At 35.3% G+C, this 22,632-nt stretch overlaps 1 protein-coding gene across 26 annotated transcripts in view; it reads right to left on the minus strand.

Annotated features, from left to right (window-relative positions):
- The window catches only part of MARCHF1 (membrane associated ring-CH-type finger 1), an 830,557-nt gene extending 808,205 nt beyond the window's left edge, over positions 1 to 22,352 (minus strand). For 16 of the 26 annotated variants that reach the window (XM_074040707.1, XM_074040716.1, XM_074040714.1 and 13 more), the window contains exon 1: positions 22,079 to 22,352. The gene's annotated coding sequence lies outside the window, so the exon portion shown is untranslated. Of the gene's footprint in view, positions 1 to 21,413; positions 21,743 to 22,078 lie in introns of those variants that run through there. The other 10 variants (XM_074040717.1, XM_074040715.1, XM_074040721.1 and 7 more) reach the window with 1 other exon arrangement.
- Between the last annotated feature and the right edge of the window lie 280 nt (positions 22,353 to 22,632).

Below are 22,632 nucleotides of genomic sequence, written 5' to 3' on the forward strand. Positions count from 1 at the left end.
CTAAGGAAGGACTTAATAAATGTGTAAGTATACAAACTTCTGGAATAGATTTTGAAATTACATTTACAACACTGTACCATAATGACCATAGAGCACATGATTTAATTTACATTTCATTTACAGAAATGAATGCAAACAATTTTAATCATGTATTTCTATCTAGCTGGCCCAAGTATTACAAATCGAGTGTTTGGGGATACACTTAAGCTCATGGTTAAATTATGTATTTGTAGATTTCAAGGTGGACTCTTCATATTTTTCCCTTAGTAGACACCAAATGGTTTTATCAACAAAAAATGTAGTTTAAATTTAAGTATGACTGGGGTATGGAAGTAAGAGATGTAGTAAGTGAACAAATAAAGAAACTGGCTTGTATAGAAAATATTTTCTATAATGATTAATATCACTATAGACATTTGTGTGTGATTATATCTAAGACAGGGACACATACTTTAAAAAAATTAATCTTTCAAACTTGTGAATAATTCTGTTTTGTTTTAAAATGTCCAACTTTCTATTACTTGTACTGTTAGAGAGAAATAGTGATGTACCCCAAACCAGAAAAATCTAGATGATGAACAATGATTTTTATTAGTGAAAATGTCTGGGAGACATGAGTGCAGGGGGTACATGATTATGTGGGTGAAGATCAGGGCCATACAGGGAGCTAGAGGAAGCTCTGCCTTGACTAGGGGCCTTGTACCCCATTTACTGACACACAGACGCCCAAGGCTAATTGGACTAGAAACCAGCCACGCTTTACTACCAAGAAGTGGTCAGGAATTTTCTCTCATAAAACAAACTAATAACTGAGGTTCAAATGGTACACACTTTTGTTACTAGCTAAAATTTAAATAGTGATCTATGACTTAGAGAAGCGAAGAAAATAACCAATACAAAATCACAAGGAATTTGCATAACAATTTTTAACATAATTTAGTGAGGGACAAAAACATAAATTTTTGCCATGGCTAGAAAACTCATTTACAAATAGTATCATCTATAAATAGTTGTTCCTCTGTTCCAATTTCTCATTTTGATATTTTATGATGATCCTCCTAAACTGCTTTATTTGTCTTTCAATTGTTTTTCTGGAAAACTATTTCTCTGTAATATATAATTGTTAAGATCATTTCTCACAATGTCTAAAAAAATACTAATTAGAATACATAAGCTCTTGTTGCATACATAATTGCCATAGTCTGCAACAATCTAACAACCCAGAAGCTAAAAGGCTTATTAACAATAAACCCACAAGAAAACAATTTAGTATACCTAAAACGTACATATGTTCTATTCTGTTTCAAACTTCAACACGGCAGACTTTTATAGAATCAATAAATGGTATAAGAAAAGATATATCCATAGGATATAAAATAAAAATGTATAATTATAGACTGAATCTGAGAAAAAAAAATAAGGGCAGAAACTGGGTAGACTAAGAAAGGCCAATTTTCCTTCTCTGAATAAGTAAGAAAATGTGAGTATTTAAATATTTAACCAACAGTTGAAACCAAACTATAAACTCCTTCTTATCTTTGTGAGAGAATTCCAGGGTACCAAAACTGTAACTGGCAGATTTTCTCTGAATAGCTAGAAATAGAACAGAGGCCACTAGAGATGTGGATAGTGTCAATTGACTAAAAGGCATCCACAGGACCCTACGAGTAGAAAAGCCAAAAAAGTTCATCCAGATAGCTCCTGGCCATACACTGTTTTGGGGGAAAAGAACAAAACAGAAATAGGGCTACTCAAGAAGTAAAAGAGTTTAAGGGGATCAACTGTTTCCTTCTGAACCAGCAAATCTGCTGTAAACAAAACTGTCATTCAATGTAAATGCCCTGCATTGTATTACTTAACATTACATTATTAACAAGAGCTGTGTGTGTGTGTGTGTGTGTGTGTGAATGTGTGTTTTCTTACATACTATGGATCTACATCACATGCCACCTCATTAGTTCTCCTATTGAGTAGAGAATATAGGGGTCTTCTGGTGTTATCAGTAATGTACAATTCAGCAAGCACAATGATAGGGCTTCTAATACAAAAGAATGCTTTCCTTTGTATTAGAAACCCTAATCATAATAAAAATATACAAAAAGAATGAATATTTTCCTTTTGTAACAATTTTCTGTGGTTCATTATTTAGATTTTATCTTCATTGTATTGTATAAACCTCTAGAAAAATTTGGAAATGTAGCCGTCTTGTTTATCAAAGGAGGGAAGGGAGAGACCAGACATCTTAAATCAAAAATTAGAAATGATTTTAGAACAATCGTTTTTAATCATCTTTAGTCAGAGAAAAATTCTGGTATTTCTTGAAAACAATATGTTTGTGCACTAGACCATTTCATTTGGATTACAGACAGACTATGTGCAAGTTCATATAGTCAGTAAAAACGTGAGTAAAGGACTAAAGGTTCCTACCAGAGCCCTCGAATATCTGATTTATTTCTGAAATTTAGAGATCACTTCTGAATTTAGCAAATCTTAAAAATACATTGATTTTGTGAGCTGTAATGGTAAAGTAAGTATCTGAACCAAGATACAAATAAAAACCATTATCTATCACAAAAGAAATTGTTTAACTCTACATTTTAATGATGAATCTACTCATTTATTTTTATGCTCACATTTCACATTGAACATACCTTTTACAACTCTCCATATTCAATTTGCCACCCCCTTGTTCTGATTTTTCTTCATTTTAATGTTTCCTTGAGAGGTTTCCCATTTATTCTTAGAGTTAAATTTTTCAATTTCAAATTTTTTTAATGTCTCTGTAACCTTGTCTTGAACAATTTTCCTTTTTTTTTTTTTTTAATAAAAATTCCTTCTTTTCTCTTCATCCTTGTATTCACCATTTGATGTAGGTAGTTTAACCCATTTGGGGTTTTTCTTTCACATATTTCCCTCACTATTTTTTCCTTTATCTTTTCTAGCCATTTTTTATTTTTGTAATTCTATAACCTGTAGAGTCTCTATTTATCTTTTCACAGCTGTTCCTCAGGGTAGAGTAACACACAAAATGTTCAATAAAATCATTCAGTTAATGAAACCCAGTAAAACTGAAGATTCATACCACAAAATTTAGAACATATGAAAGGTATTTTTTATCCCTCAAAATTGATAATTATGGAATTATTATTAAAAAGGAAGTGGAGTTGACATTCGGTTAACCAGGTTGATTACTACGTCTTTGTTACTCCCTGCAACGAATAGAGTAACAGATTCTTGGACTGCATGCAATCACTGATACTTCCTAAATGTATAAAATAATTGCACCTTAAAAAAAAGAAATGCCTTAGAAATGCTCACATGAGAAATATCTATCTGGACTCATATAAAAAGTGAATTAGAGAAAAATGCAAATATTTAGTGAAAAAAGCTTGATTCAGATTGGTTTTCACGATGCATCATTTCCGTTCTACTTCCATTCGACTGTTTTAAATTTTATTTGGCATTAACAAGACTTTGCTTTCTTAAGTAGAAATTGATACGTGTTGGCTAGATCTTTCTTGTTTCATAAGACAGAGAAAAATCATAAGGTAACAGAAAATAAACATAACTGTAGATTGTGTTAAGAAAAACCAAGCTTCTACCTAAACTCCGAAAAACAAAATTTAGCACAGATGTGAAGGAAAATAAATGATAACTATAATAAGAACAGTTAACAATGACTAAACACTTATGTATAAGGCCTTTGTAAGCACTAGTTTATTTAATATAGCAATCTTATTTACTTAGATATTATCATTCATACTTTACCAATGAGAAATTTGAGGATTAGAAGAATTAAACTATGTTCCCAATGTCAGAGGCTAATGAAAAGTTGAACTAGATTTGAACTCCTGTTTGTTGATTTCAGTTTGTGCATCAAATCATCACATTTTGACAGGTTTCATTAACTAGGGAAAATCTTTCTATTAACAAGTATATACTCTAATATTATTTTGTATGAACGTTATGAAAGACTTTGAGAAGAAAAATATAAGGCGTCTAATCTTGATCTCCCCCTCCTCCTGTCCTTCACTTCATCATGATGCCTTCCCAGGATCCTAAAGTTTTGATCACCTCTCTCCCCTCTGAAACACACACGTTGCATACATTTGTTTTGAACAAGAAGTTGTAAGATTCTCTGTGTATTTTCTATTGTTATAATAATTTGGCAAATTATTACCAGAAAAAAAGGATGATATCATAAATGGAACTATGAATATAAAATCAGAAAAGTTGTGTTAAAATCCTGACAATATTTAATGGGACAAAATCATTAACCTTCCAATATAAGTTTCTCATTCAAGGGCATATAAATAATACTACTGCATATTTCATAGGGCTTGTCCATTCCAATAAATAGACCAATGGGCATACACATAGCAATGAATTGTGGCTAGGCTATGCAGATAGTCCTGGCTCTTATAAAGCTTATACTCCAGGAGAAGGGCCAGCATAGAAAAGACTGTAGTGATCACTGAATTGAATAATGTATGTGCATATAATCTTTTGTAAAATTAAAGAATAACATAAATATAAGTTAATATTGTATTATTTTCTTTTTCTGTGTTGCATACATTCAAGTTCCTAGGAGGCAGCGGCTTGTCTTATACTGGCAGGTTAAGACCCTGACCCTTCTACATAGACATACAACAAATACTATAATTTTTAAAGCATTTTGTTGAAAATATGATTTAACAATATTAAATATATTATTTGAAAAAGGAAAAATATCAGCATAATTTTATCATTTTGACAAAACTGTTGCATTTTTCCCTCATTTTTTCCAGTGAGCTATATAATTTTATTTATTGTATATGCATTTTAGTATGTTTCAGCATATTAAATTTTTATATTATACCTTTTTTATTATAAAAGTTTTATACATGTTTATTTATATGTACCTGTTACCTACATTTACAGTAAAAATTAGGGTAATTTTCTTATTTCTAAGTGTTTCAGAACAGTTTAATTCAAAATAATTTACTCATTATTTATGTCATTACTAAGTACCAACCTCATAGCATTTTTACCTTAATTCAAACCACTGCATTATTGCAAATTTGCATCATTTAGTTCATAACACAAGGCCTAAGTTTCTTCCATTCTTTTAGGTACAGTGTAGTTACCAAAGGGAGAAAATCTTGTTACAAAAGTGACATGTGTTCAGAGGGCCCAAGCACCAGAGAGAGGGAATTTTTTCACAGAAACCACTACCATACAAGTATAGTCATATTTCAAATATTGACAGACTTGCCTACTCATGTCCAAATTTCTCCTTATTACATTTTCTTAGCTTGTAACGGGCACTTCCAGAAAAAATACTAAATAGTAATGGTGATCATGGAGAGTCTTCTATTATTCCTAATCTTATACAGACAGCATACTGAAATTGTTACTCTAAGCATCAGGTTAAATATGTATTTATCCATGCTAAGGAAAATTCCTTCTATTGCTTTACTAATGTGTTTAAATCAGAAATGCATTTGTATATTATCAAAAATCACTTTAACATCTATTGAAAATATCTAGTAATATATACCCTTAAAATATTAATTGGATGAAATATATTAATAGGTCTTCTAAAGTTAGAAAGTTATTCCAAGAAATAACTTCATTTTTATACTTTATTGTTTTAATATAGTTCTATATTCCTTTTCTTGATATTTTTTCCGGAATTTTGACACCAATATTCACTTGGTAGGAATGACTTAGATTTAAAGTTCTTCCTTTTCCCCTTCTTTTTTACTTTTATTTTCTTTTTCTATTTTTCTACAACATTTGTGTTTACATTATGCATATTTCTTAAAAATTAGAATGTTTTTATTTTTCAGTATTCTAAAACAATTGAAATTGAAATTTCATTATCTTTTCTTAAAGTTTTAAATAAATTCACCTGTGAAATTGCATGAGTCCAGTGCAGGAAGATGTAAATTAACCTTCTTAGAGTCATTTTGCTTTTGTTTAGTATCTTTTGTATCTCCATCATCTCTTAAGTCCAATATTCAAACACTATATGTATATCAAAATTTGACAACATAGCTAAATTAGTATATAGTGTGAAAATACACCCCTTGAAGTACACATCAGAAAAGATAAAAATGTTAATGAGCTAAGAATTCAACACCAAAAAAAGTAAAAAAAGACAATAAAAGATTAAACCCAAAAAATTAGAAAGCAGAAAAAAATCAGTGAATGAACTAGAAAAAAAAATACAAAGAAATGGTTTTCTTTAAAAAACAGATTTTTCTTATACACGTTTAAAAAATAGCCAAATCCTAGATGAAAAAAACTTTGGTAATAAAAATAATATCATAATTCTAGATGAATTCAAGATTTTTTTTAAACCTAAAGATATATTATGTGGAATAATTTAAGAACAAATGAAAAATGAAATAATTTTCTTAAAAAACATAATAAAAATATAATTCAAAATAAATAGAAAACATCAGGAGACTTATAATGATTATTATCTTGAATTAGTAACTTAAAATGCACTAATACTAGAAAGTTTTATAGGCACGTGTTGCTGAACATTCAAGAAAAAAGTATCTCTCCAATCACACAAGCTTTTCCGTGGAAAAATTCACTTTTATAGCTAATATAACCTTATTATCAAAGCTAGACAACACAAAAAAGGAAAAATACGAGATTTCATTTCTTGATACAGCTATAACAATCCTAAAAAATACATTTCAAACCAAATTCAGCAATGTGTGCACATAATGACCAACCAGGATTTATCCTAAATATGCAGAGACTGTTTGTTATTAGAAATTCACCATATGAACAGATTAGAAGCTAAAAAATTATATTCGTAACACTTGAACATCAGCTCACAAGAAAATAAATATGACTTCCACAGTAAGGAGAAAAAGAAACCTATTTAAATTGTGAAATATTAGAAGTTGTTTACTTTAAACCAAGGAAAAGGCTATGATACCAACCTTGCAATCTTACTGCAGGTTGGGGTCACTACAAGCAGATGCTGTGAACAGTCATGGTACAAAATGTCTGTTAGACACGGACACTTTGGAACGCACAGGAGTTCTGACTGGACAGCAGGAGAAGCTGAACTGTGCTGCAGGCTAGCAAAGTCTCATTCCATCCATCCAGAGCAAGGGTCCATCAGAGTTGTCCTATGACTGAACGTTTATATCAGCTCCCTCTCTCTGAGGTAAGTGGGCTGCTCCAGGGATGAGGGGGGTGGTTTAACCAGGGTCTAGGTGACTCTTGGCAGCTGAGACAGACCCAGAGAGGCTCACAGCCAGAACCTTCCCACTGAAAGCATTCCCTTCAGCTGGGCAACAATCCTCGAAGGGGGATTGGGTGGTTCTCTGTGTCTACATTAATCCCTTTACTACAACTTTGTATATGAGTTCCCACTACTGTGCTATGGACAGAAAAATAGGCATAAAGATTTCAAAAGATAAGACAATTTCAAAATTGGACACCATGATTTCAAGAGCATCAAAGTGAACACGCGAGTTCCAATCCTGCACCTGCCACTTACTAACTCTATGGTTTTCGTCAGATTGGTTCATATTTCTGTGGTTAGATTTTCTTATATAGTATATGAAATAGTAATAACTGCCAACTGCATGCTGTATTGCCTTTATCAAGTTGCTATAATCACTGAACCTCTGGGAACCCTTCTTCAAAAAAAAGTACATATATACATATGTACATATGTACTTATATACTAATATATGTACTTACATACATACTTATGTACTATAAGGTACCTATAAAGTACTAATGTTCTCTAATGTACTTATGTACTATAATAGTACCTCTACCATAAGATTGATTTGAAGATTAAATAAACTACCCCATTTAAAGCATGTCTTTCAAAAAGTAAGTTCTAAATGTTATACACACACAACATGATTATCTATCTAGCCTATACAATAGAACCTCAAAAGCAAACTGTGAGAAGAAATCAAATAGTTTAGTAAGGTTGCTGGATGAAAAATCAAGATGTAAAAATCAATATGCATCACCAATAAACATTTAGAACATGTATCTTTTTAAATATTTTATTCATAATTACAACAGAAACAATAATAATCCTGGGAATAAATCTCAAAAACCTAAGCAAGATTTTCACAGAAGACATTAATTACATCATCATTGCAGCACATTCAAGAAGAGTTAGATAAATGGAGTTATGTAACAAATATATGGACAGGAAACTTCTATCATAAAAATGACAGCTGTCTCAAATTGAATAATAAACCTAATTCCTTCCAGTCTCAACAGAGTATATGTCAGAAGCCTTGGAGGAAAGAGATGTCACATCCAAAGGGACTAAGACAGAAATGTGGTCAGGGTGAAAAGAAGAAAGTAATTATGTCTACCACCCCTACTACAACTACCACAACCTCTCAGGCCTGCTGGGGGAAAGGGAAGAAACAGTATTATGGAAATCTAAATTGAACTGAAACTTTGAAATAGAGGAGCCATGGCCATCATCGTATGCATTCACTTCTACACCTGCTAAGAGGCAGCGAGGGACCAGAGGAATGAATTCCCTTACCATTCTCTCTCACCACAGTCTCCTGGTAGTGTCTCACATTAGCCAAATCCAACTAGAAGTTAGAAGCCAAAGAAGTACAGGAGTTGCAGCTCCATGGAGAAAGGCTCTAAATAAGCAATGAAAGAATATCGATCACATAGACTACTTCATGGAATTTAAAAAGCAAATTCTGGCTGGGCACAGTGGCTCATGCCTGCAATCCCAGCACTTTGGGAAGCTGAGGCGAGCAGACCACCTGAGGTCAGGAGTTGGAGACCAGCTTGGCCATCGTGGCAAAACTCGGTCTTTACTAAAATACAAAATTAGTCGGGCGTGATAGCGTGCCCCTGTAGTCCCAGCTACTTGGGAGACTGACACAGGAGACTCTCTTGAGCCCAGGAGGTGGAGGTTGCATTGAGCAGAGATCTTGCCACTACCCTGTAGCCTGGGCGACAGTGTGAGACTCCATCTCAAAAATTAATAAATAAATAAATAATATAAATATAAATATAAAAAGCAGACTCTAAGAAAAAATGGCAAAGTTTGTGAGAACAGCCAAGAAAATTTTAAAAAGTGAGAATGAGGAGAATTCATCTTAATAAAGTTGGTGTATAATGATAAAAAGATTGAAGAATCAAGTATTAAATTGGAAAAGGATTAGACAAATCAATGGAACATAACAGAGAACCAAGAACAGATATAAATATATGGCACCTAGATATGCCAGAGTTAGCCTCACAAATCAGTAGGAAAAATTAAACTGGAACAGTTGGCTGTACATTTTGTGGTGGGGGGATAGGTTACTCCCTATTTCCAAAACAACCACAAAAATGAAATCCGACTGGGCCAAAGACCATAATGCTAAACATGTTAAAGCTTTAGTAGAAAACTGAGTGAAGATTTTTACAAGCTCTAAGTAAGAAAAGACTACTTAAACAAGAAATACTAAATTTGGAAAGGAAAAGAATGATAAAGCTGAACATAATAAAATTTCAAAATCTCTATACAAAAACACATAGTAACATAACTTAAAAACAAGGGACAGAATGCAAGAAAATATTTCAATGCATGTAAATGACAAAAAGTTGGTACTTAGAGTAGACAAAAAAATCTTAAAAATTCATTTTAAAAATTCAAACCAATGAGGAAAAATTAACAAAATTTAAGACAATCTGCAAAAGAGAAGATTTAAGTGAAGTCTTATACACATGAAAAGATGCTCAATAGCACCAATAAGTGAAAAAATCAATAAGACATTTAAATATATGCATGGAAAACCAAAAATCTGATAATATGTTATACATTACTGATGGACATGTAAATTGCTATAACCAATATGGAAAGATAGACAGATCTGTAAAGATTTGCTGAAGATAGAAACTGCTCTCTTAATACCACTACAACATTTTCACAATTTGATTCTTATTTAAGTACCTATAACTAATTTAGAGAATTACTTTTTGTTTATAATATTTGTAAAAGTGATGTATCATTTATACATTACAATTATCCTTTGTAACTTTTTTCGCTCAAATTATATTTTAAAGCCTCCTCCTGGAGGCTGTGCCAGGAGAATCACTTGAGCCAGGAGGTCGAGGCTGCCAGTGATGGCACCACGGCATTCCAGCCTGGGTGACAGAGGCAGGCCCTTTCTCAAGAAAAATAAATTTAAAAAAAGAAATTATAATTATATTTCACTCAAATGATGATCAATGTTGACATGTGAATTTTAGTTCATTTTAACTTCTGTGTAGTATTCAATTGCATCAAAATATCATAATTAATGATTATCTAGAATCTTTAAATTAATGCGAATGGCATTGCCATAAATACATGTCTCTTTGGGGCTACATACAAAAAGTTTTTCTAGAAATAAATTGCTGATCACCTCCAGAAACGTAATACTGCACAGTAAGTAGACTGTATTGACGTGAAACAGACAACAGAGACTCCAAAAAGTTAACACACAGCATATTACATATTTATTGAAATGTTATAATCTAATATATATTAGCATAAATATATATTTTGGATAAATCTCTGGAAATAAATCAATATTCTTTAATTGGGAGAGAATGGAAGGGGAACATTCACTTTTCAGTCTTAATATTTCTATATTTAATTTTTTATAATAAACATATTTTACCTCAGTTTTACAGCTATAAACCATTGAAAAAAATCCACATTTTGTTATTTTATCCTGTGTTGTGTTTATTATCCTACTATAATATGATAAAAACACCCTCAGCTATCAGAGTGAATGTTTGTGTTGTACATGATTCATAAACAAATAATTATACAATTAACTTATTTTTGAAATAAAGTTTCCTTTATATTACCATTATTAAAGTGATAGGATCTCAGTACTGAAAATTTTAAAAATATAGGAAGAGAAAAAGGAAAAATAAAACACTCACTACAAAATGATACTAGTCATTAATATTATTTATTCATTAATTGATTCATTTATTTATTTATTCGGTTGGTAGCAGTGGTAGTGGTGGCCACCTTTCCTTAGTTTCTTAAGCAAATAAATCTTCGCGTTTCCTTCGTGTCTAAAAAGTAACAAGATAACTAAATAAAACTCTACATTTCCTTCATGTCTAAAAAGTAGCAAGATAACTAAAATCTTAAAATGTATAGCATATATCTTATAAAAATGAAACCATGCCTGAGAATTTAAAGAATATGTATATTTGCTTTAATGATGGTATGAACCCATTACTTACTATTTATTAGGGAATTTTCTTACTACCTTTAATCCTCAAAACAACCTTGCTACTGAGAAAATACTATTATCTGCATTTTGCAGATAAGGAAACCGACATTGTAACAGGTTAAGCAATTCAACCAGTGTCATCTCACTACTGAGTGGAGATTTCAACACAGCTGAATGTGGCGTGGAGTTTGAGCTTCTCCAACTATCACTTCTCTCTCATTCTTCCAACAGAGAAACTGAATCTTCCCATTAAAAATTAATGTGCAAAACCGCTTTATTTGTTTTTGTGTTGTTTTGTTTTCGGTGGTTTTGGTTTTTGTTTTTTTTTTTTTTTTTTGGTTTTTTGTTTGTTTGTTTGTTTGAGACGAGTCTCACTCTAACCCAGGCTAGAGTACAGTGGTGCCATCTTGGCTCACTGCAACCTCCACCTCCCAGGTTCAAGCGATTCTCCTGCCTCAGCCTCCCCAGTAGCTGGGATTAAAGGTGTGCACCACCATGCCCAGCTAATTTTTGTATTTTTAGTAGAGATGGGGTTTCACCATGTTGGCCTGGCCTCTGGTGACCTGCCTGCTTCGCCTCCCAAAGCACTAGGATTACAGGCGTGAGCCACCATGCCAGGCCCAAAAATTTTATATAACAAAAAAAATTCCTAAGGAAATTATGATAATTTTCTGGAATCCAGAAAGATCCACCATAAAAATATTCTGTCTCTAAAGGCATGCATCTCCCAGTAGCCATGTGGTGATTACACCACACTCACTGCTAAATAAATAGGAGCCCAAGAGAGAATGAGTAGCTTGTCAGTTCACAGCCCATAATCTGCTGAACTGTTCCCACCATGAAAAAAATGGGAGGTAAAAATGTAGATTACTCATTCATCACCATGAAAACACACAAAAGTAAAATTTAGCTATATGAACCATGAAACTGTTCTCTGTGTTGTTTATAAAAAGAATTTAGTTCTAATAGTTGATAATCAACAATTTCTTTAAAACAATTTATCAGCATATGTTCTCTCTTACACTGTTTTGAGGGAAATTTTTCAAATAAATTTTCACATTAGGTGTGTTGCCACAGAATATAAATTAGCATGAAACAGAGGATTATTTTCACATCATTTTTTCCTCTACATATAATTTTTTATTATGAATAAATATATACTCAGAAAACTATTTTTTAAATTCACAAGAAAACTAATTAGATTTAACAGAAGTCAACATTTTTAAGTTTTGCTTTAATATTCATCTTTCAATTCAATAATTATTTAAATTGTTATTATGATAATAATTCAGTCTTATTGTTATTAAAAGTCTTGGGGAAATTAAAAAAAGCAGGACAAAAAGCTAACTATAGTCCTATGACAACTATTAACAGTTGAAAATTCTTCCTATTTGTAAAATAAACATTTCCTTTATTTTTGACATTACTGGGTAATGTATATTTAAAAAAATTAAAGCCTTCTGCATCATTTTTAACAATTTCTGAACATTGACAACTATGGCTCATCCTCATAACAAAAGCTATAGAAATAGCATCTATTATCACTTCTGAAGACTCATCTTCTCTACAATGAGTGTCATAAGGAACAAGCCAAAAAGTCTCAGACTTTTCCTTTTATATTATACTTGTCACTTAATATCTTAATAATCTGTCAAATTGTTCCCCCATCTCTTTAATTCTCTGCCATTGTTCATGGCACAGAATCTTTCTTTCATGTGGTAGTTACTTAATAAATACTTGTTTGTCCATTTATTTAGTAAAGGTTTCTAAAATAAGACTTACTCATGAGGTTAAAAGATTTCATAAAAGATTAAGTTTAAAGGTAAGCTATAAATAAACTAAGTTATCTTATTAAAAGGAAAGGTAGCTGGCAAGGACTTATTATATACATTATGCTAAATATTAAAGGGTCATTTCACAGGGTGCCTGGGACATGACTTTGGGTTCCATGTAAACAAAATTGCTAAGGAATATTAAAGGAAATAGAGCTCTAAGTGGAAAATAATTTGTCTCTAATTGATTGAATTTCAAATTTGGGAGAAATTAGCAGAACCAAAATCCAAACTCATGTGAGTATAGAGGCAATTTAACTTCATTAAAAACCTAAATACAAAAGCTGATTCCAGAATGAATAATTAAATGTGACTATGGGCCATGCTTCAGTAACATCTAAGTAACATAAAGACCTTTGTGTGTTACACTATTAAAATAAATCTTGAGGAAAATTTTAATTGAAATGTTATACTTTTAAAAGAAAAAATCTACCCATAATTCTGCCACTCTAAAAATCAATAGATAACTAGCAAAAATATATAAATGTTATAACTATTTAAAAACTACTTAGTTATATGGAACTTAAAAACTTTGGAGGTAGTCCTTAAAGTATCATCACCATGAGCTAGAACAAATACAGTGAGCAATAAATAAATAAATAGCTCATTCTCCTTTCTTTCAACTCTATTTCTTTAGAAGTTCTCTAACTTTAAATGATAATTCCTACAAATTTTATTTGATTCAAATGTTCATAACTCTTAATATTTGCTAGGCTGCATATTTGATACAGCATTCTTCGCAGATTCAAACATTTCTTTTTTGCCAGTAGATGGTCTGTATTTGTTAGCACCTTTTTACTTCTCCCCTACTGCATGCACATACACACCTGCACAATTCATTCCTTAATATGGAAAATATTTTGTGACAGTTCCTTATGTTTGGTAGATCTCTTCAGCCCACTTCACACTCTCTCTGACTGTGAGTCTTTCATGCTTCCCCCAACAATAGGAGCTTGAACACACTTCATTTATCCCTTTTATCTTTTCTCTCCACCTAATTAACTCTTCCTTCCTTCAGATGTCAGCTAAATTGTCGCTTCCTCAAGGAGGTTTGTCCAGACCTCCCTGGCTGAGTCAAACTCCCCTCTAATAGGCTTCCCCATTACTGTGCATCTGGCCTTCATTATACTCACTTTGGCGTATGTGCACTGGCTTGTGTGAGTATTTAATTAATTTCATAGAAATAAAAAGCTCCAAAGAGGCAGGAATCATGCCACATTTTTCACTCATCATTACATTACCAGGACCTAGCTGAGTGTTGAGCATAGAGTGGACTGCCAATAAATACATATTAAAGGACAGTAAAAAAGGAAGAAGGAAGAGATGGAAATTAATCATTATGTCAACAGATGACCTCATAGTTACTAGAGAAATTATTTAAATGGTCTCACTTGTGACCTGAAAGATGACAGATTTGTAAATAAAATACCTCTGAAAATACATATTTTGTCTTCTTTCTTATTTTCTCTCATTGTAATGAATGTAGCTTATGATTTAGTCCTGCTTCTTTTTCTTTCTCTTATTCATTTTTCTCTAGAGAAGGAAAGTCATAAATCTTAGGCCAGGCTCTCTTCAAAAGCAGAGTCTGAACTAAAAAATTATGCGCAAATAATACAAGGTGATCCCGGAAATTAGGAGTGAGACACTGGGTAAAGTGAACCAGGGAGAGAGTAAAGGCTAATACAGGTGCATGCAGTTGGGTCACTTCATGGCCGGTTGAGGCTCCTTCTCACCTGGACCTTATGAGGAGCTACAGAGTGCATCTCGGAACTCTCCACCCATTCCCACTGACTGCGAGGCTCCACGGTGGTGTTAGCTCCTCCTCATTTCCAGGCTGCATGGACCATGGTCAGAAGCAGGGGGAAAGATATGATATGCCAGTAAAGTCACAGAGAAGAAAATGAAAGATACTCAGCGCAAGCTTCAGATGGGAAATGGCACAACTGAGTCAAAGGCTGCCTACAATGATTGCCCGAGCCAGAGCCAGAAGCAGATGTGAGGCTGACAGGACATCCGGCAGGGCCCAAAAAGCATGCGATATACTTCATGAGAATCAGATCACTGCTCACCACAGTCAGCCCCAAACAATGAGCCTCAGTGTCAATACCTAATTTATCACTCTCACCAAGCTTCCATTTATCTCCTAATGTGCCTCAGGACACTGAATTGAAGGCAGGCAGAAGAATCTATTTCAGGCATTCTCCGACTTCCAATCATTGTGTCCCAAATAGTCAGTGATTTCTGGAATATGTTATCTGGAATATGTTACCTGGAATATACAATTCACTCAAAAATAACATTACATATAATAGTTCAACATTAGTATCCATCCATCACTAGGCAGACTTAACAAAAATTCTAGGTCAATCCACAAAGCACAGTTAATTTAAATCATATATCTCTAACAATCTACTTCCGGTATAACCTGAATTAACTATATTTCCGTGAACTGGTCTAGAAATACATTCTGAGTTTTATCCATATACCGATAAGAAAAAGATCAACACAGTACTAGCTTGTTAACACTATTATCTGTATATCACAAGAAATCAGTCTGTATCAGTTGCTTTTCAGAGCAACAGTTGGGAAAATAGGACAGTTGTTTCTAAGAAGAGGGAGATTCCAGACTTCACACATTTTTCACTCCATAAATGTAGTGCTTATTTGTAAGTTAGAATGACTCATTAACCACGGAGTTCTTGTGTTCAGAAAGGAGCCTTACTTTTTCATACACACACACACACACACATATATATACACACGTGTCTGTGTCTGTACTTTTGGGTGTGTATTAGTCCTAAAAGAAACAAAAGTTTTACCAATTTCTTATGTTGAGTTACCAATAACTTGAATCTATTGGCTATTTCAATCACTGGTCTTAAAGATTTACCTCAAAATTTAAAACATAGACAAACCGTCTGAATATAAAATGGCACATAGTATATTAATAGCTGTTTAACAGAATCTGGCTTCTTTTTATATCACTTTTAAAAATATGTTTGGAGTTAGCTGTATTACCTAGGAAGCTGTGGGATGGGACTACTGACTCCAATTTTACCACCAAGAAATGATCTTTGATCCCTGTACATCTATGCTTAGTATCAGTTAAAAATAATTACCCATTTCAGCTGATGATTTTGGTCAACAATAACTAGAAATGCCAGATATAAGGACAAAATTCTGATAAAACCTGGTGGAGAGCTTCAGAAGAGGTCAAGACTAGAAGCTTCAAGATTCCAGATGGTAGAGGTACCAAAGATGTAAGGTGACTTTTCAGAATGTGTTTTTCCCCCCCGGGATGAAGAGGTGGGGGCAACTGCCAATCTGGAAAGACAGTGAGAGACTAAGAATATAGGCTTTGCCTGAGCAGAGGACCACCGATGTGAGACAAATAATCTAGCAGAGATTTTGGCAGTCTTGAGGGGCTGGAGAGACAAAATTAGATATGAGGGGCCAAGAGCCCAGTGAGAAATAAAAGGTGTAGCACTCAGATTGACACATACTTGATTTTACCTACATGAGATTTACTAAAGTCTGAAGTTACACATATGTGTGGAGGCTAAGACACTGAGAAGGAAGCTTCTGGAAAGAAGAGCAGGATTCTCAGGAATCTTGTCCTGCCTTGTGTTGAGGGCCTGTGAATGCACCAGTAGAGGTTTAAGACATCTACGCCTTGGCATCTGGGAGCCCAGAAATCTAACAACTCAGGACTTAGCTCAGTCACTGGGTGGATTACAACTATTGGCTACCACCCATCGTCTCTGTCTAGCAGAGGAAATGTTGACACTTTTTTGGAGATGTATAGATCATCTGGAGCCTTTATAAGTTTTTTTTTTCTTTTTTGAGACAGAGTCTCACTCTGTCGACCAGGCTGGAGTGCCGTGGCATGATCTTAGCTCGCTGCAACCTCTGCCTCCCAGGTTCTAGTGATTCTCCTGCCTCAGTCTCCCAAGTAGCTGGGATTACAGGTGCCCGCCACCACACCCGGCTAATTTTTTGTATTTTTAGTAGAGATGGGTTTTCACCATGTTGGCCAGGCTGGTCTCGAACTCCTGACCTCAGGTGATCCACCCACCTTGGCCTCCCAAAGTGCCGGGATTACAGGCAAGAGCCACTGCACCTGGCCGAGTCTTTATAATTTTTACATACAATAACTAAAATTAAGAGTAAAGATATGCTGAAAAGAGGCTTACAGCAATACAGTTGACATTAACAGACTTTAACCTTAGAATAAGTTTAATATGCTCAAAGTCATAGAAGAAAAGATGGAGAAAACAGATAAATTGGAATCTATAGAAAAAATCAAATGTACACTTGGAAATTAAAAAAAAAATTACAGTAATAACCTGTGGATGAGCTTGGCAGTATAATAGGCATAGTGTAGAAGAAGGTTAGTAAACTGAAGAGAAGATCAAAAGAATACTCAAACAAGCACAGAGAGAAAAAAAGTAGAAAATAGTAAAACAAGTACAGGGGGCATGTTGGGTACAGGGAAATCATCTATTAAACATGTAACTCAGATCTCAGGAAAAGAAAACAGACACAGTGAAGTAGAGCTATATATGAGAAAATAATAGTCAAGAATTCACCAATAAATTTCACCTGATGAAAGATAACAATCCACAAATTCAAGAAGCTCTGAAAACATGAAGGAGGATAAATCAAAAAAACCTATACCTAGCAATATCATAGAAAACTAAAGAAAATCATGGCAAATGAAAAATCATAAAATCACCCAGAGACAAAGACACATTTACCCTCATAGCAACAATACGACTGACAGGTTTGATGGAAGTGAGAAGTCAAAAGAATAACAAATGTTGGCTGGGCACAGTGGCTTATGCCTGTAATCTCAGCACTTTGGGAGGCTGAAGCGGGCAGATTGCTTGAGTCCAGGAGTTTGAGACCAGCTTGGCCAACATGGCGAAACCCCATCTATGCTCAAAATACAAAAATTAGCCAGGCATGGGTGCTAGTCAGGAGGCTGAGGAATGAGAACCACTTGAGCCTGCGAGGCAGAGGTTTCAGTGAGCAGTGATTGTGCCACTGCACTCCAACCTGGGTAACAGAGTGAGGCTCTGTCTCAAAAATAAATAAATAAAAATAGCGTGTTGGAAAAAAAAAAAAACTGCCAAACAAAAATGCTATACTCAGCTTTAAAAATTACATCTATTTAAAAATATTTTCAGACATACAAAAAATGAGTGAATTTGTTGCCAGCACGCTTTCAATAAAAATACATAACCACTAACTTCATAATTTTTATGAATAAATTATAACGAATGAATTGGCAAAAATGCCACAAATTTAACATACCAGATATGCTAAAACCACAATTACTTTTGCAACAACCTAATAAAACAGAAATCACATATTAGATTCGCCTCTATCAATTTACTTCTTTAACTGAAACTAATTAGAAATTTAAAAGTGATTAAGTTCACTAATACATAATATTTGTCAGACAGTTCCTCCTATATTTTCCAAATCATTTTTGTACACTAGTTCATTTGCTATGCACTGTCCCTCATGAGAAAGGCAAGGCAGATATTGTCATCTTTATTTTATGTAAAATGAAACTAATGTTTACAGACTCTGACCCTTGTCCTCAAGTACAAGACAAAGTCAAAAGTAGAACATGTATTTCCTACCACTGTTCATCCTGAAACACTAGGAGGTAGAAATGAATTAATAGTATCATAGGGAAGTCATAAATTGCAAAATGAACCCAATATATAGCAAAGGGATAATCGTGGCTTCAGAGAATTTGTCTCAGTTTTTTAAATTTTATTTTTAAAACTACATTAACAGCATTATTTTAACCCTCTAAATATTAGATCATCACGCTCCTAAATATTTTCACCTAAATATAACCATTGACTTTCACTGTTGTATTTCCAGAAAAAGTTAGGATGCAAAAACCTTTCAGCCAAGGTTTTACTGACCAATTTCCATATTGAAGGCCTACAGGAAAGTGAAAGCAACAATGTTTTGTGATCCATAAAACATCCTTAAGCAAGAATTTGAATTACACCATGAAAAAGCCCAGAAGACAACGTCCTGATTGAGTTCAAGACACAATTTTGCCTCAAGGAGGGTAAAGGAAGTTTTGCTCTATCATAGAGGTCCTAAAGTATCTGTTAAATCACGTAACTGGAACAATGAAAGCAAGAGGTCATCAAATAGCATAAACTTATTCTTCACACAGGATATTTCCATGGATACTTCCCAGTGTCCTGACATCACGTTTTTTTCGGTGACCTTGGAACATCACTACTGCCTGCCCTGGGCTTTGTGCAATGGCTTTATTTTTGTCCTATAATGCAACTTCCTCCTCTTTCTCACCTTGCCCAGTTAAGAGCCCTTGTGCAACAAAATAGGCAAAGTATTTGTGAAATACATTAGAGAACATTAGAAGAATACTCTCTAGTTCAAGGACACTATTTTACTTCATGTGGTTTTAAAAATAATATTATACTGGCTATCAATCAAATTATATCTATTTATAATATGCTTATACATTCTGAGAACTTTTCTCAGTATTCTAGTGGAATGTGCAGTGAAGAATCTGTGTCTTTTGACCTTCTTGGATAAAATATTTTTGAAATAAAATTAAAGATTTCATATATAAAATATAATCTGTTCTCCTCAATATACATTTTTATTTACTATGTAAAGGAGGTAAAACATCTTATCACTAAAGGTAATATCATTTGCCAAAAAACATGAGCCAAACACCACGGTACCTCTTGTTGATCATTGCCAGCTGACTACCCGATGAGAGTTATACACATATTGTATGTAAATGTAGATTTCTATGTAGCGTACACCCCATCATGTAAGCACGTCAGAAGCTCGTACGTTCACAAGTCTATTTCACAAAGAGCTTTTGCTATTCCAATACTTGAGGAAAGTAGTCAACATGAGCAACAGGTTCCCTAAGAACCTTAAAGTAAAACCCCATACACTTTATTATAAAAACATGGTATAACAAAGTTAGAAAGAAGACGTTGGATAAAGCAGGTGGAGCCTATTGTGACAATTAGTCAAGAAACAATGAAATAAAAAATTCTGTATCACAGAAGAAAACGTTGCTGACAACCCCATAAGTCCTAGATTAAAACAAGCTCTTTGCTCATAACATTGGTCTCTCAACATAGCGTGGCATAATCAGCCGTATAATTATGCACTTCCCAGGAGAGACAAGCATGTAAAAGCTACAATGAGCTTTTCCAAAATCAAAACTGACACAGCACCTTCTGATAGTCCCACCATTCATATTTAGTAAAGCCTCCCTGTATTATCTCACCCAGTTTCTTTTTTACTTCCACCACATTGATTATTCCAATAATTTTCTATCATATCTGTTCTGAAAAGACTCAAACTTTATCAAAAGAGCAATCTCTGAGAAAAATTATTTTAATCCTGTTTTAGAAAAGCTTCATTAGAATCATCTATCTTTAAAGAAAAAAAAAAGACCATCTGAAAAAAAATTAGCCTCTTTCAAGAAAAATAAAATAACTCTTTGAATTGTAATTGTGATTGTTACTTTCTTATGCCATAGCATTATGTTAGATGCTGGGATACCAAACTTGTATACCAAGAATCTCCTTAATGTTCAAGGATTATTTACATTTAATATACATTAAACTCATAAATACAAAATGACTATCGAAAGTTTTAATATTTTCGATTGTAGTGGATGGCAAAAAAAAAAAAAAAAAGAAAGGAACTGAAACCCAAAGTAGCCAACTTTTGCTTCTTTCCTTCTTTTTCACAAGATATTTCTTCTGTAAACACATTGACATTAGAAACAGATGTTCTGATAGGTACCACCGCTTCCTTGTGATCTGAAAATTGAACCTCCTAAACAAGGAATTCATCAATAAAACGTGTGTCCGCCAAGCAAAAAGCCAGGGGGGTGGGTGTTGGCATGTTGACTATATAGCACTTATAGGCGAGACAACTCTAAACTAAGGTACCTGAGCAGGTTCAGAATCTTTTTTCGTTAAACCTACAGAGCTCTATAATAGAAAACATTCTGACCTCAAAAATGTTTAGCAGCAAATCCTTTCTGGAACTACTGAATAACAAAAAGAATTGCCAGGAAAACGTGAGGCTCTCTAACTACATATTGGCCATGCCTCTGACTCCATCCACCTGTCACAAATCTCCAAATTCAGCACTTCAGAAACCAGAGAAAAGAGCGAGAATGAGTCTCCCTAACTTTGCCATTTCCCTCACACCACTTGGGGATAAAACTTGGTCGTCTCTCAGCCTCGACTGGCCACTCCACTTCCTGGAGCTCCAGAAGCTCCCTCGGCACCTGGATAACTGCGACACTCACCCGTGAGCGCAGGACCCTCCTGGCGTCTTAAGTCCCAGCTCTCAGTCCCGCTGGCCGCAGGAACACAATGACATCCCTCGCCCAGGAGGGCGGTTGCAGGGAACCAGAATCGGACCCAACAGTTGCAGTCAACCTGACTCAGGGTTGAGCGCATCAGCGCTAAACCCAAGACAAAGGCTGCCCTGTGTCTTCCGTAGTGAGCGCTCTCCTTTGGTAATCTGTCCCTGTCCCCTTCAAGCCCACTGGGAGCGCGTGAGCCTGTGAAGTGGCTGTCATCGATTCCGCGCTTTGCTAGGGGTGCGGCTGGGTGACTAGTACCACGCCGGTGTAAACAGCGCGCAACGCACTGGGGATCCGCCAGAAACGGCGCGCGCGCAGAACGGGCGCTGGGGGCCAATAGTAGCAATACCCCCCGCCTCTACTCACCAGAGAGGCGCCTATCGGGCTAGCCCGCCGCCAGCAGGTTGGGTGGCAGCACCCGCCGCGAACCCCCAACCACGCTCCCCAGTGGACCCACCAGGCAAAAGCACCTGCTGCCTGCCCTCCGGGGCTGATGCTGTGCCAAGCCCCGCTCGGGGTCAGGGACAAGCCGCCCAGGACTACCAACCGGAGAGAGGGGACTCCCAGTAAGGCTGATTGAATGAATGATGTTTTCAGTCACTTACCGGCGGAGGGCGAAGTGGCTCAGGCGGCCGCCAGGCTGCGCGCGGCCGGCATCCCGGGGCGCGGGCTTTCTCCCATCCTTTGTCAGATGCGGGTGGAGCGCTCCTCCCCAGCTAGCGGACGAGCAGCCGGGTGGCAGGCAGCCCGGCTCTGGCTCCGCTCCCCAGTGCTCTCCCCTCCTCTGCTCCCCCTCCCCTTCTCCGTCCCCCTCTCTGAGCCGGCATTCACTGGGCTCCCATGATGTCATCCGGTGGAAATCTGCCATGCTCAAAGACTGGAATAATCCAGCGCTCACGCGGGGAACGCAGAGCAGGCGGAGGCGGCAGCAGAGCCTCTAGGAGTTCCCAGAACTAGCATCTCCAGGTTAACTGGAGTCAAGGACAGGACAGAGGGGTAGTCTGCGGAAAGGTGGCTCCGAGGGTGTATGTGGGCTGGGTGGGCGCAGTGGGGATGGGGCCGGGGATGAAGAGCCTCTTCTTTGCCGTAGATTCCTAAATCAGTAGTTAGACTGATGGCAGATGCCAAGGGTAAGGAGAAAGTTTTTTCTGGCTGCTTA

The sequence above is a fragment of the Macaca fascicularis genome, chromosome 5 (assembly GCF_037993035.2).
Source record: "Macaca fascicularis isolate 582-1 chromosome 5, T2T-MFA8v1.1".
NCBI lineage: Eukaryota > Metazoa > Chordata > Mammalia > Primates > Cercopithecidae > Macaca > Macaca fascicularis.